The following is a 15,123-nucleotide window of genomic DNA, read 5'->3' as shown; positions in this document are numbered from 1 at the left end:
TCTCTGCACCTGAATTCCCTCAAGGGTCAAATGAGGAGAATAACACACACCTCACAAGGTTGCTGTGCCAGGCGAGATTCTGTAGCAACAGCCCTGAAAAAAGCACTAAATCAACGCCATGGAGAGCATCTTGTCTTCCCTGTAAGGAACTTAATTTTCCGATTGATCCCTCAGCAGAATGGCAGTGTTCCCTCTCTAGGTCGTCCCTTTTATCTTCAGAAATCAAAGAACATGACTTTTGAAGCTAGAGTCGTTAGATCTCTTAAATGCCTTTAGAAACAACGTTAGACGGGGAAAAATGAGAACACACAGGAAATTAAAAAGCAACAGCATAAGCATCTGTAGCTTTGTTGAGCACTTGTGAAAATTGGGCTTGCCCTACCATCAAAGGACACAATAAATTTAAGCCATCTGACCTATGTGTAACCCCTGCACACACACAAATGAATATATGTATCATATTCATATGATACACAATTATGAAAGGAAAATAAATTAAAAAAAAATAAACCACAGCCAGGCACGGTGGCTGATGCCTGTAATCCCAGCACTTTGGGAGGCCGAGGCGGACGGATCACGAGGTCAGGAGTTCAAGACCAGCCTGGCCAACATAGTGAAACCCCGTCTCTACTAAAAATACAAAAATTAGCCAGGCATGGTGGTGCATGCCTGTAGTCCCAGCTACTCCGGAGGCTGAGGCAGAAGAATCGCTTGAACCTGGGAGGTGGAGATTGCAGTGAGCCAAGATTGCCCCTCTACACTCCAGTTTGGGCAACAGAGTGAGACTTCGTCTCAAATAAATAACAAATAAATAAACCGCATATGCTTTAGAGTCAGACCTTGAATCAGATCCTGACTCACTGGCTCCGTGACACCTTGGACAGCTCCCTCAATCGTGCTAAGCCTCAGTTTTCTCACTTGTAGAACACTATCCTGGAGTGAGAAACTGGAAAAACAAACAAACAAACAAACAAAACCATGTAAAATACCTAGGACAGTATCTGGCACAGGATGGAGCTCAGTGAAACAGCTTCCCTAAGGTAACACACCAGACTGATCACACTTGAATTCAAACCTCCTGGTCCCAGGTCAATAATTTTTCTATTATCCTCTGTTGCTAGTTTACCTGGGTAGTCTGTGGCAGAGGGGCAATTAGATACCGGGTGTCTTAACTCTCAGTCTGGTGTTGTTGCCATTGCACAAGGTCATTTTTAAGAAATCACCACTAATGAGAATCTATTAATTAGGGGGAAAACGGCACCTAGAGATGGAATCATACTGGTTGCGGGACCAGGGAAAATCCCTTTGGACCCTATTCCAATGCTACTAATTACTACCAGGTCAGTCCCCAGTGTGACACCTGTCTTTCCACTGGTCATCCCCTGTTTGCCATTGTCCCTGCAGCGGAACCCTTTCCAGAGCTTTCTACCTGGAAGCCGCATCACCCCCGCCACTCGCGCCCCTCGCCTCCGCCACCCCAGCACTGGACTGGGCGGGATGTTGGGAGTACATAATTGTTGTTGTGGCGGCACTCAACCACAAGATGGCAGCACATGACTCTCTTTCAGAAAAGAAACCTGCAGCAGGGGAATTTTGCAACCTGGCACGTTTCAATTAAGATGAAAATATATTTTTAGAAGTTGCCTCCGTCACCCTTCAAATGGTAAGCATAAACCAAAGAACACAAAAGGAGACTGCTAAGGCATGAGGATTAGGGATGAAGGGAAGACTAAAGTAGACAGTCCCTGTAGAGGTGCTTGGAAGCTGTAGGATTTGCCTTCTTCGTGTTTGCACTAGGTCTTGTTGCTGCTCTCTTCTTTGTTCACATTCTTGCCAGAGCTCATAACTCCAAAAGGAACTCTCCTAGGGGTCTCTGTCCTTGATCGAGTCTATCTGAGCCTTGACCAGGCTTTAAAATTCTGAATTCCTCTATTTCCATTAAGATGTGAGTGTATTCCTTATTTCTTTTCCCATAATATCAAGGGCACGGGGTTTTTTTGGTTGTTGATGTTGTTGTTTTTTACATTTCTCTGCATGTTCTCTGCTGCTGCACGTCCACTTCAGACATCATTTATTGTTGTGATTATGCCGGTATCAGGAGATGGAGTGGATTTCAATCTCCATCCCACCTCAGACACACCAAGGTCTGAGCTAAAGTAGTCCTAGCTACCTCAGCACCTCGGCCCCAGGTAGCCCTCTGCTGATGGGTTCTCATCTTCTTTCCAAGTTCTTCCTTCTCACCTGGAATGTAAACACCTGTGAAGGGCAGAGTGTGGCACCTAGGGCATTTTAAACTCCTCCTTGGGAGCTCATAAATCCTTTTTTTTTTTTTTTTTTTTGAGATGGAGTCTCACTCTGTCACCCAGGCTGGAGTGCAGTGGTGTGATCTCGGCTCAATGCAACCTCCGCCTCCTGGGTTCAAGCAATTCTCCTTCCTCAGCCTCCCGAGTAGCTAGGATTGCAGGCATGAACCACCATGTCTGGCTAATTTATTATTATTACTTTTTAGTAGAGATGGGGTTTCGCCATGTTGGCCAGGCTGGTTTCGAACTCCTGACCTAAAGGGATCTGCCCGCCTTGGCCTCCCAAAGTGCTGGGATTACAGACGTGCACCAACACACTTCGCTGATTTTTGTATTTTTAGTAAAGACGGGTTTTTACCATGTTGGCCAGGCTGGTCTCAAACTTCTAACCTCAAGTGATCCACCAGCTTGGCCTCCCAAATGCTGGGATTTCATAAACCTCATGTTTCAAGCAAGAGAATATTTTGATTACCTAAAGTAATTAGAAGCCCTGCGCTTAAATTGGGAATCATCATCTTTCCTATTAGGTCTTGAGGAAATGTGATACAGACGCATAGACAAATAATCAGAATATAAACTCCTGAGGGAGTGGAGAGAGTTGGTTAGTGATGATTCCTAATGAAGAAGTGAGCAGGGGTTAGCTAGGCTTATCTGGAGGCGGGGCGCTGGGGTGAGGAAAGGCATTCTCTTTAGAGAGCAGTACCTAAGGGGTGGAAGTGAGAAACAGCAAAATGCAAGCAAGCAACCATGGGCAGCTCTGTCCTGTGAGAGAGTAATGCACGGAGAGTCAGTACTGGATAGGCTCTTGCCATAGGCAGTATAGATCATAGGGTGCCTTTGTATAGATCATAGGGTGCCTTGTATGCCATACAAAAGGGCTGGGTCTCCTGCTCTAGGTGGTGGATGGTCGCTCAAGGGTTTGATGAAGACAGTTCATATTTCAAATAGATTGCTGAATCCTTAAGGTGGAGGAGATATTTAGGAAGGCTATTCCTGTAAGTAGGGAACCAATGGGGACACGGTTGCAGTAATGCAGGAAAGAGACAAAAGGGGTCAGAGTCAGGATATGGGACAAGATACAGAGGGGCATTTAGGAGCCCACTCAGGAAGACCCCATCAACTGGTTGGATGTAAAGCTGAGGAAGTAGAGACGGGTACAGCGATTACATTCTGTAATGTAATGGGCGCTGGATGGGAAGAGGAGAGAGGTGGGTGATGGGGTGGGGCTGGTGAAGTGGAGCTAGTGGGGTGGGGACTAGGTAGGACTGAGCTGGGTATGGGGAAAAGGAAGCTCTTGTTTTGTTGTATTTTGGGGATTGTTTAGAACAGGAGGGCGCTTGACACATTTAGGGACTGAGCGGGGAAGAAACAAGTAAAGTGTGATAAATTGAAGATGCAGGAGAAAGATGAAGAGGCACGGTCCTAAGAGGACTGGAGGAGGCTCAGGTGAGGAGCATGGGCTTTGCAGGAGGGTGTGTGTCTTTTTCCCTGAGACTGGAGGGAAGACCATCAGGCTGGGTGGATGGGCAGAGATGACTTTGTTAAGTGAGAGGGCAGGAAGTGGACTCTCTGCAAAAGAGCAGCAGAAAAAAGATTAGAGGTGGGAGATCTTGGAGAACCGTGTAGCCTGGTGACCACCAGCACAGGCTCTGGAGTCAGGCTGACTTAGATTGCAGTGCCAGCTCCACCACTTACTGGCCATTTGGCCTTGGGCAAACTCTCTGATCTTTCTAAGGACTCAGTTTCCTTATAAAAGGGGATGATAAGACCTCCCTCATAGGATTATTGCGAGAACGAAATGAGATTGCATGCATTCTCTGAAGGAGATTGACAATGATGAAGACCATGCAGCAAATCGAGGAGCTAAATATGCCAGACAGATTTCATGGTCTAAACAGTTTATATGTCTTTTGATTGCCTCCCACAAGACTGAAAATAACTTGGGGGTAGGGGTCATATGTCTTGCGTTTCTTGGTCTTCCTGGCATTCAGTGCAATGCCTCCTTCATGAAGGGCTCTCAGTCAAGTTTGTTAAATGACTGAATAAATCAATTGCACAGTCAACCCAACCATAGCTCCAGCTTCCAACTGCCAGACTGTGCACTTCCCATTCTACCGCACTACCTTTCTTGGTCCAGCCTTAACGTCTCTGTTTACCAACATTGTTACACTATTTGTGATTACTAAAGAGTAACAGTTCCTTGAATTGGGCACTATATTTTGGTTCTGGAAATGCAAAAGCACATTATTGTTTATCATGGAAGTCAGGTGATCTAGTTCTGCTAGTTAATTGACTAATTAACTACTAATTAATTAGCTAATAATTAAGTTAATTAATTCCTAAGAATTAAAAAGGAAAGGAGAGGGCGATTTATTGCCAGAGAGGCTTCTCTAAGTGTTTTTATGGCCATTTTCATCCTGTGTGTGACTGAGCTTTAGCACGTTGACCAGGTTAAGGATCTGGATGCCAGAAAAGCCACACCTGGGCCTGGTGGGGCAGAGAAAGGGCTGCTGCAGCCATGGAGCCAGCGCTCTCAGGCCTCAGCGGTTTCAGGTGCCCCAGCCAAGTGAGAGGCAGAGTGGGCGCTTGGCCGCTGACAGAAGGTCAAGACATGAATAATGGAGGCCACAGGCACACCTTCCAGAGCTGTGTCTGCTTGCTAGGCTTTTCAACCTTGGCCACCCCACCTTTAAAAAAAAAGAAAACCTTTAAAAACATGAAAAGACCCAACATCTCCTTCCTTGCCCATCTCTCTCTCTCTCCTCTGCCCCCTCAGATGAAAGGCAGCAATGCAGCTAAAATGTTCCCACAAACGTTCAGGTACAGGGGAGCTGTCAAGATCAGTGTGCCACGGAGGCAAAACAAGGAACTTGGAAGAGCCATAAACTGCACACCACCCCCTCCTCAAATAACCCCAGGCTTAGCAAAGGAGCCTCTGCAAGCAGAGATGGAGTTTGTAAGGATTAAATTTCCTCCTCCCACAAGCCCCCAATTGCAAAAAGCCAAACTTTCTGGGTTCTTCCTACCAAACGACTCCCTTCTGACCACCAGAGGTCAGGCTGCAGTTAGGAACAGGCAGTAGGTCCCCAAAGGAGAGATCTGACCTAGTTCCTCCCAGGCTCTCTGGGGCACGCCTGGAGCTCCCCCAGACTCACCCAAGCTCGCCCAGCAGGGGCCTGTGGATTCCTTTCTCCTCTGTAATGGACAGGGGCAGGCACACCAGAAGCTGCCTGGAGTGTGATAAACCGAAGGTGCAGAAGAAAGATGAAGAGACAACATTTAAGAGGGCTGGAGGAGGCGCAGCGGAGGAGAATGAGCCTCCTGAATGAGTCATCCCCCACTTCAACTTACTAGGTTTGAGAACCACTCACCTAAGAATCCCGCGAAGCAGGGAGCTGATTAAAAAGCAGATTTGGCTGGGCACGGTGGCTCACGCCTGTAATCTCAGCACTTTGGGAGGCCGAGGCGGGTGGATCACGAGGTCGGGAGATTGAGACCATCCTGGCTAACACGGTGAAACCCCATCTCTACTAAAAATACAAAAAAATTGGCCAGGCGTGGCGGCGGGCGCCTGTAGCTCCAGCTACTCGGGAGGCTGAGGCAGGAGAATGGCGTGAACCCGGGAGGCGGAGCTTGCAGTGAGCCGAGATGGCGCCACTGCACTCCAGCCTGGGCGACAGAGCGACACTCCGTCTCAAAATAAATAAATAAATAAATAAAATAAAAAAATTAAAAAGCAGATTCCTGGGCTCTGTTTGTGAAGGCCAGTTCTGCAGGTTGGGAATTGGGCCCAATGCCCTGCGTTTTATGCAAGCTCTTTGAGAGGTCCTGACGTTGGTGGTGCACTGCTGTACTTTGAGCAGATAATGCTGTAAGCAATTGCTCAAACCTGGGGGCAGTCGCTAAGCACAGACTTTGGTTTTGTGCAATACCTGAGACTCAAGCAGGCAGATGGGATTAGGCCTACGTACCCTGCTACCTCAGGCCTGTAGGCCTTTGAATGCATGCTTGCTGGAACACCTGAAGTGAGGCAGCTACTCCTGGCCCCATCCGCTCCCAAGCTGGGAGGAAGGAAAATTCGTACTGCTCTGTGCAGGATGAAGACCATCTAAGGCTGGCCCTGCCATCTCCGGATGCCTTCCTACTCCACGTTCCTTCTCATCATTTCTGAGCACTGGTTTCCTTATTCTGCCCCCTTTGATGTGCCTCCATCCTCCTCATTGCTCAGAAAAAGCATCCTGGATTTAGAGGTAGTTAAGCTCCCTTCCCAGGATAATCCTTGCTTGTTGTCCTTCCTTGGTGCTAAGACACAATCTACCACATGAGCAACTCGATGTACTAGGAACTTTTCAGAGAGGAGTGGGAATGAAATATGACATTAAATATCCATATCCAATGGAAGATGCAGCCCCCTTCCAGAATCGATAAAAAGTGCATTTTAGCGTTGAGGAAGTTTTCTCTCCTTTTCTAATGAGCCAGTGTTACTGTATTCATTCGACCCCAATTCATTGAGTGCCTGCTGAGCCAAGGACCTGCCCTAAGTGCTATCGTATGTTAAGCTAGATTAAGCTAGATGGACAAGGGTCTCACCTTCACAGGTCCACATTATGGTATAGGACGCAGGCAAAGAATAATCAATAAGTGAATTAGTGAATCAGAGTTGTGATTGCTGGTATTAACAAATAAACAGGGTTCTGTGATAGAGACACAATGGAGAACCAATTTTGGAATGAGTGGTCATGGAAGAACTTTCTGGGGAGGGGAGGTGGAGCTGAGGTCAGAATGAAGAGTACAGGTAAGGCACCCCGCGATGTGGGGAGTAAGAGCCACCCCCTTGCCCCCCCCCCGGCTCTTACGTTCCACATGGCAGGGGGGTGAGTCATCCCCCGCGATGTGGGGAGTAAGAGCCACCCCCTTGCCCCCCATGGCTCTCATGAACCACATGGCAGGGGGGTGAGGCACTCCCCGCGATGTGGGGAGTAAGAGCCACCCCCTCGCCGCCCCTGGCTCTCACGACCCAGATGGCAGGGGGATGAGGCCCCCCGGCGATGTGGGGAGTAAGAGCCACGCCCTCGCCGCCCCTGGTTTTTACGATCCACGGTGGACCCACAGCCTGTTTACGATATTGTGAGTAATATCATCTCCCCCTCTGGAAATTATGAAGTATTTCACAGACGGGTGTACACCCGTCTGCATTGGGAGTAATATCATCCTCTTTCTCCCTGAATATGAAGAACAGTATCACAGGGGTGTTTCTACTCCCTGCGATATTGGGTGTCATATCCTCTCCCACGCGGAAATTAGAAACAATATCAGTGGGAGCGTGTCCACCTTCTGTGATATTTAAAGTAATATCATCCGCTTCCCTCCAGGATCAGGGGAACGATATCCTTGGGGGTCGTACACTTTCTGCGATATATGAAGTAAGATCACCCTCTCTGCCTTGGAATATTATTAAGGACCATCTCACACAGGGTTGTACACTTCCTGCGATATTGGGAGTAATATCAACCTCTTGGCCTCTGAATATTAGGAAGAATATCACAGGGTGGGTGTACACCTCCTGCTCTATTATGGGGAGTAATATCTATCTATTATGGGGAGTAATATCATCCTCTCCCTTTGAAGATATTAACAATATCACAGGGTGAGTGAACACAGCCTGCGATGCTGGAATTATCCTCTCTCCCTCGGGATACTAGGAACAATATCACAGAAGAGGTATACACTCCCTGTGATATTGGGAGTAATATCATACGCTTCTTCCATGAATATTAGGAGCAATATCACCGGGTGGCTGTACATTCATTGCTATGTTGGGAGTCATGTCATACTCTACCCCCTGGATATTAGGATCGGTGTCACAGGGTGAGTGTACATCTACTGCGATATGAAAACTAATATCATGCCCTCCATCCCTGGATATTAGAAACAATATCACAGGTAGGTGTACACCCCCCGCGGTATTAGCAATAATAATATTATGAATTATTAAACATTGGTCTTATTAATAATTATCAATGGTAATATTAATTAACAGTATAACGTTATTAATCATTAATGATTATTTTCAAGATATGATTATGCATGATTAAAATTAAATATTAATATTAATGTCACTTTTAATATTAGTTATTAATCTTAATAGTAATTATTGTTTTATTACCAACATCAATTATGATTGATTGAAGTAACATTAGTGATATCATTATTTTATTATTAATAGTGATATTGCTATTAATTATTAATAGTAACCGTTAATATTTTTCATCCGTACTGTTTTACTGTCTCTACTGTAATTATTAATATCGATGATTACTATTAATTGTTATTATATTTATTAATATTAATAATTACTATAACTGTTCCCGATATCCGTGGGGGAGAGGATAGTACTCCCAATATCGCAGAAAGTGTACACCCCTCTATGCTGTTACTCCTAATAGTCAGGGGGTAGAGGATGACATTATTGAAAATAGCGCAGTGGGTGTACATCCTTTCGGTCATCTTGTTCCTAATATCCTGGGTGGGAGCGGATGATGGGACTCCCAATATCGCAGGGGGCGGAGACCTCCCCCATGATACCGTCCCTAACATCCAAAGGTGGAGAGGATGATATTTCTTCCAATTTCGCCGGGGGGTGCACACCACCCTTGTGATATTGATCCTAATCTCCAGGCGGCGAGAGGATGATATTAGTCTGAAAACTGCAGGAGCTATACACTCCCTAGGGCTATTGTTCCTAATATCCAGGGACAGAGAGGATGATATCACTCCCAATATAGCAGGGGGTGTACACCCCTTGTGTGACATTGCTCCTAAAGGGCAGCGAGGGAGAGGAAGATATTACAGCCAATATCGCAGGGGGTGTACACTCCCGTGTGACATTCTTCCTTATATCCTGGGAGGGAGAGGAAGATACTAGCGGCAATGTCGCAGGGGCTGTACACACCCACTGTGATATTGTTCCGAATATCCCGAGGGGGAGAAAATGATGTTACTTCCAATATCGCAGGGGGTGTACATCCTCCTGTGATATTGTTTCTTTTATTCAGGGGGAGAGGATGATATTACTCCCAATATCGCAGGGGTTGTACACACCTCCTGCGATACAGGGAGTAAGAGCCAGCCCCTCTCCCCTCCTGGCTCTTAGGACCCCCATCGCAAGGGGGTGAGGCCCCCGCGATGCGGGGAGTCATATCACCCCCCTCTCCCCCCGCGGATATGACGATCCACATCGCAGTGGGGCGAGCGCCCCTCCCTTCTAAGGATGTCATCGTCAGATGGGAAGTATAAAGCCTTCGCCACCTGTGGCTCTCACCTGGCATTGTTTGCTTATTTTATGGACAGACATTGGCGTGTACCTGACTTCAGCTGTGGCAGCACCCCCCAGGAATGGTGTGGTGGCGTCAGTGATGTACGCTGTGGTCACCCCCATGCTGAACCTTTTCATCTACAGCCGGAGAAACAGGGACATTCAAAGCGCCCTGCGGAGGCTGCGCAGCAGAACAGTCGAATCTCATGATCTGTTCCATCCTTTTTCTTGTGTGGGTAAGAAAGGGCAACCACATTACATACCTACATCTGCAAATCCTGCCCCTTAGTCACATTATTTTTGTGGCGTGATGGCTTTTATTCCTTTCCGCATTTCCTTTGTGAATATTGCTTTCTTCGTTATGCCTTTAACTGGAATGGGTGAGTATTCTGGGATCCTTTGTTTAGCAGAAAGCTCATGACTGAATCCTCTATACCTAGGCGGCCTCTTTTAGTTTCTGAGCAATAACCCTGTCATCCAGGTGGAATCACAACCATCTTTTTATATACACGAAGTCCTCACTTCATTTTGGAATTCCCTGAAAATTGACTTTATGGAAACAATGTACAGCAGGTCCTCCAACACCATTGGTGCGTTCAAAGTTGTGTAGTTATAATGTTGGTGAGGAATAAGTGGTTTCACTTTACCTAATTTTGCCTCAAGGTGAAGTTTCCAAGAGACTTTCAAAGATGTTAAGTGAGGACATACTGTACATCAAATTCATATCCTCTTCCAGAGTTCATGTGGAATTTCTTTATAAACTGCTTCTAGAGAATCCATTTAGGCAGGCTTTGTGTAAGATCCATGTCACCGGTCCTCAATCTTGGCTTTGAGTCAAGTCACCTGGGGAGCTTACAAATGCTGAGGCCTAGGTCTCAATACCTGAGATTCTGATTTCCTTGCACCTGTGTGAGTATGTGGATTTTTTTTTTTTTAAAGTACAAGAGGTGGTTGCAATGACGAAGTTTTCAGAGGCATCAAGCTCCAATGAGTAAGAACAGAAGTTAATTGTAATATGATTCCTTCAAATATTATCTTCAAATGCATTGTCCATCAACACCATACAAATGTTTATTATGCTGTTGTTTCTCACCATTTAGCATTTTCTATTTTTTTTCTTTCTTTTTTTTTTTTTTTCTTTTTGAGGCAGAGTTTCACTCTTGTTGCCCAGGCTGGAGTGCAATGGCACGATCTCGGCTCACTACAACCTCTGCCTCCCGTATTCAAACGATTCTCCTGTCTCAGCCTTCCAAGTAGCTGGGATTACAGTCATGTGCTACCATGCCCGGCTAATTTTTTCTTTTTTTCTTTTTTTTTTTTTTTTCTGGTACTTTTAGTACAGACAGTGGTTTTCCATATTGGTCAGGATGGTCTTGAACTCCCAGGTTCAGGTGATCCGCCCGCTTCCGCCTCCCAATATTCTGGGATTACAGGCGTGAGCGACCACACCCAGCCACCACTTAGAATTTTCATTTTACATTTGTTGAAATTATAGATTTATACACACTTTGATTGCTGCTTTGTTATACACTTGTGTATACATAAGATGGGAAATAGAAAAGAATAAAATGGGTACAGTATCCCTCAAGTTTCACCTTCCAAGACATGTTAAAAATATTTGTTTTTTAGAAATTTGTTTCAATTGAGTAACTGTGGTATACACACACAATGAAGTATTATTCAGCCTAAAAAGGAAGAAAATCCTCTCCGCTGCAGACAAAATGGATGAGATTGCAGGTCTGTATATTAAGTGAAATAAGCCAGGCACAGAATGACAAATATTTCATATCCTCACTTCTATGTAGGAACAAAAAAGAAAATCTTGGCCAGGTGTGGTGGCTCAGGCCTGTAATCCCAGCACTTTGGGAGGCCGAGTCGCATGGATCACTTGAGGCCAGGAGTTTGAGACCTGCCTGGCCAACATGGTGAAACCCCGTCTCTACTGAAAACACAAACAATTAGCCGGGCGTGGTGACGCGTGCCTGTAGTCTCAGCTACTCGGAGGGCTGAGGTCCAAGAAGCGCTTGAACTTGGGAGGCGGAGGTTGCAGTGAGCCCAGATTGTGCCTGTATACTCCAACCTGGGCAACAGAAAGAGACTCCATCACACACCTACACACAAAAGGAATCTCAGGAAGGTGGAAAGTATAAAGGTGGTTAGCAGACGCTAGGAAGAAAAGGGGTGGGATGGGGAATGAAGAGAAGTGGATAATTGGGTCCCAAAATACAGAAAGATGGAACAAGTGAGTTCTAGTGTTTGAAAGCACAGTATGAAAATTTTAGTTCACAAGAATTTCTTGCATATTTCCAGATGCTTTGGTAAGAAGATTCCTAACTGTCTAATTATGCTCGTTTTTAAGCTATTATCTTTCTGCTCTCGAAATCATGCTGGATTTTTTGTTTTGAGACAGAGTTTCGCTCTTGTTTCCCAGGCTGGAGTGTAATGGTGCAATCTTGGCTCACCACAACCTCTGCCTCCTGGGTTCAAGCGATTCTCCTGCCTCCATCTCCTGAGCAGCTGGGATTACAGGCATGCCCCAGCATGCCCAGCTAATGTTGTATTTGTAGTAGAGACAGCAGTTTCTTCCTGTCTCTCAGGCTGGTCTTGAACTTCTGACCTCAGGTGATCCAAACACCTCGGCCTCCCAAAGGGCTGGGATGACAGGTGTGAGCAACCGTGCCTGGCCCATGCTGTATCCTTATCTGTTGTCTGTTGTTGTTTGTTTGTTTTTGAGCCCAGAAATAACTTCTCCCCTATATGTTCAAATGATTTTTAACATGAGTGCTAAGAAAGTCCATTGGTGGAAGAGCAGCCTTTTCAAGAAATGGTGTTGGAGAAACTTGATTTCCACATGCAGAAGAATGAAGGTGGACTCTATGTCACACCAGGTGCAAAAATTAACGCAAACTGGATCAAAGACCTCACCCCAAGTGCTGAAAGTATAATATGCCTCAAAGAAAACATTGGCCACACTTTCATGACATCAGATTGGGCAATGCTTTCTGGGATACGACACCAAAAGCATAGGCAACAAAAGAAAATTAGATTCCTTGGATGACATCTAAATGACAGACACTTTTGTGCATCAGCAAACACTGTGAACTGAGTGAAAAGATAACCCATGGATTAGGAAAAAGATTTGCAAATCATATCTCTGAAAAGAGGCTGATATGCATCATATACAAAGAACAGCTAGAACTGAACAACAAGAAACCCAAAGCACCCCATTAACAATGGTCAGAAGACTCGAGTAGACGTGTCCCTAAAGAAGATATACCAATGGCCAATAAGCATCTAAAACGATGTTCAAAATCACGAACCACAGGGAAGCGCAAATCAAACCAAGAATGTGATACCACACATTAGGATGGATATGATAAAGAAACAAGCATTGGTGAAACTAAAGGGAAGTAGGAATGCTCGAATCTGATTGGAGGGAATGTAAAACCGTGAAGGAACGGGGAAAATACTATGGCATGTACTGGAAAAAGTAGAAACAGGATTATCAGATGTTCCCACAGTTGCACTTGTGGGTACCTGCCAAAAAGAATTAGAAGCCAGGAGTGGAAGAGAGATTTGTACACCCATATTCATAGCAGCGTTACTCAAAACAGCCAAAATGTGGAAGCAACCCTAGGGTTCGTGGGCAGGTGAATGAAAAAGCACAGTGCAGTTCATTCATACAACGGAAGACTATTCAGCCATAAAAATGCAGGCACTTCTGGCCGGTGCGGTGGCTCACGCCTGTAATCCCAGCATCTTGGAAGACCGAGGTGGGCGGATCACCTGAGGTCAGGAATTCAAGACCAGCCTGGCTATCTTGGTGAAACCATGTCTCTACTGAAAATGCACAAAATTAGACGAGCGTGGTGGCGTGTGCCTATAGTCCCAGCTACTCGGGAGGATCGCTGGAACCTGGGAAGCGGAGGTTGCCGTGAGCCCAGACTGTGCCACTGCACTCCAGCCTGTGCAACAGAGTGAGACTCCATGTAAACACAAAACAAAACAAAACAAAACAAAAAAACACCCAAACAACCAGACAGGCACTTCTGACACAGGCTGCAACACGGATGAACCTTGAAGACATTCTCCTCAGTGAAATAAATAAATCCCAAAAGGATAAACACGACCAGGCTCAGTGGCTTGCACCTGTCACCCCAGCACTTTGGGAGGCCGAGGCAGGCGGATCACTTAAGGTCAGGAGTTCGAGACCAGACTGGCCAATATGGTGAAAGCTCGTCTCTATTAAAAATACAAAAATTAGCTGGGCATGGTGGCGCATGCCTGTAATCCCAGCTACTCGGGAGACTGAGACACAAGAATTGCTTGAACCCACGATGTGGAGGTTGCAGTCAGCCGAGACCACACCACTGCACTCCAGCCTGGGTGACAGAGAAAGACTCTGTCTCCAAAACAAACAAACCAAAAAAATGAAACACGGTATGATTCCACTTATATCACGTGCCTAGAGTAGTTAAACGTATAGAGTTGCAAAATAGAATGGTGGCCCCCAGGGGTGGGTGAGAGGGAGAGGAATGGAGAGTTTGGTTAATGGGTGCAATTTCCATTTTCAAGGATAAAACGGTTCTGGAGATGATGGCGGTGATGGTTGCTAAACAATGTGAATGTACCTAATGTGATTAAACTCTAAACTGAAAAATAGTGGAAATTATAAATGTTCATACTGGCCATTCTATATGAAATAAACTATATTTATAATTTTTAGGATTTATACGTGGTATATTTTCCCATAATAAAAGATGAAAATTAAAGCACTTGGATCTTGTAAAAGAAAAAAGCAAATAATAGACACAAGCTCTCTCCTGATTAGAGGAAGAGCCCCAAAGCTTCTATGGACACTCACTTTTCTATTCTTCTTCTTGCATGATGATGAGGAAATCCTTAGAGCATGGGGAATATGGGTGACTCTGGCTAATGAGGAGCTCTGTGCCTTGAGCCCACCAGGCCATAGAATAGGAAATACTCAGTCTGTGCCTCCAGCCCTGCAGTGTGAGGTTGCAGTCCTGTGGGCTCCACACCCATCACCTGTATGAGGAGCCTCATGTCTCACCCTGTCTTCTTACCAGCCTTGAGGACGGAGTCTGAGCCTCCCATGTGCACTACTCAGGGAGGACAGTGGACCTGTTCTCCGTGGTCATGGCCCAGCAGAGGGGAAGGGCCGTTCAGTGAGTGCTGAGGGACGGTCGGGAGCCTTGTTTGTTTCCTCATCTTCAGGACAAACGGGAGAGTGCCATGGGCAGATGGGAGGAGACCAATGTGCAAACTGTCAGCTCAGCAGACTGTGGAGTTTCTGTTCTCGGTTGTGGTGGGGGATCTCTCCCAGGAATCTTCTTCAAAATTTTGCTTCCCTCCCCCACTGGTTGTCCTTTTCATAGACATCTCACCCATGAGAGCAGGGAATGAGTCCCTCTAAAGTATGCCCTCAGAACAACAAAAAGATGATGAAGGTGATGATGAGGATAAAGAGGATGATGACAGACACCA

The sequence above is a fragment of the Pan paniscus genome, chromosome 15 (genome assembly GCF_029289425.2).
Source record: "Pan paniscus chromosome 15, NHGRI_mPanPan1-v2.0_pri, whole genome shotgun sequence".
Classification (NCBI taxonomy): Eukaryota; Metazoa; Chordata; class Mammalia; order Primates; family Hominidae; genus Pan; species Pan paniscus.
This window is presented reverse-complemented; position numbering follows the sequence as displayed.